This window comes from Chrysochloris asiatica, unplaced genomic scaffold (assembly GCF_000296735.1).
Source record: "Chrysochloris asiatica unplaced genomic scaffold, ChrAsi1.0 scaffold00042, whole genome shotgun sequence".
Taxonomy (NCBI): domain Eukaryota; kingdom Metazoa; phylum Chordata; class Mammalia; order Afrosoricida; family Chrysochloridae; genus Chrysochloris; species Chrysochloris asiatica.
Window position 1 is genome coordinate 844032 of NW_006408560.1, and position 802 is coordinate 844833.

At 34.8% G+C, this 802-nt stretch overlaps 1 protein-coding gene across 1 annotated transcript in view; it reads right to left on the reverse strand.

The window, feature by feature from the left end:
* The window catches only part of SPAG17 (sperm associated antigen 17), a 324904-nt gene that overhangs the window by 122986 nt on the left and 201116 nt on the right, over positions 1-802 (reverse strand). The window lies entirely within an intron of this gene.

Genomic DNA, 802 nt, shown 5'->3' on the forward strand with positions numbered 1-802 from the left:
CTCTACCCTATCTGCCATCAAGCCCTGCCTCCTCAGACTGGATTTTTAAAAATCTAGTTTTTGTGCTTGTTTGGAACAGGCACTCAACACATAAGGACAATATGGAAGGATGGAATTTGCAATTCAAATACTCTTTGAAATAGAACTAATGAGTTTTATAATACCAGACAAAAGAGATTTTAAGAAAAAAAATATACAGCTTCAAATATTGGAAAATGAAAAAAATAAAAAACAACTGCTTTTGAATCTAATCTAAGATTTAACACATGTCTATCAATGAGTGATAAACTTAAAAGACAAACTCATCAAAGAAATAAGTGAATTCAAGAACACAATTAACAAAATTTGTCTACTAGACACAGCTAGAACAGGGCATCCAATAACAGAATTCATGTGTTTTTTCCAAGCATATATGGAACCTTCAGATAGATGACTACCTAAACCCTTTGCTGTCAGGTCAATTCCAACACATAGCAACACTGCAGGACAGAGTAGAATTGTCCCATTGGATGCCCAAGGCTGTATTCTTTACGTAAGTTTGTAGCTGCTGGGTTTGAACTGCCAACCTTGATATTAGCACCTAGCACTTAACAACTGAATCACTAGGACTCCTTTCAATGACTATGCATGCACTAGGTCAAATATCGAGTCTCAATAGATTTCAAAGAATCAAAACATTCATGTTTTCTGCCACAGAGAAACGAGGCCAGAAATTAATACCAGAAAACTAAAGTAATCCCCGTCTCACATTATTGGGTTTAAAGAGTCCACTTCTAAATAATTTATGGCTTGAAAAAAAAAA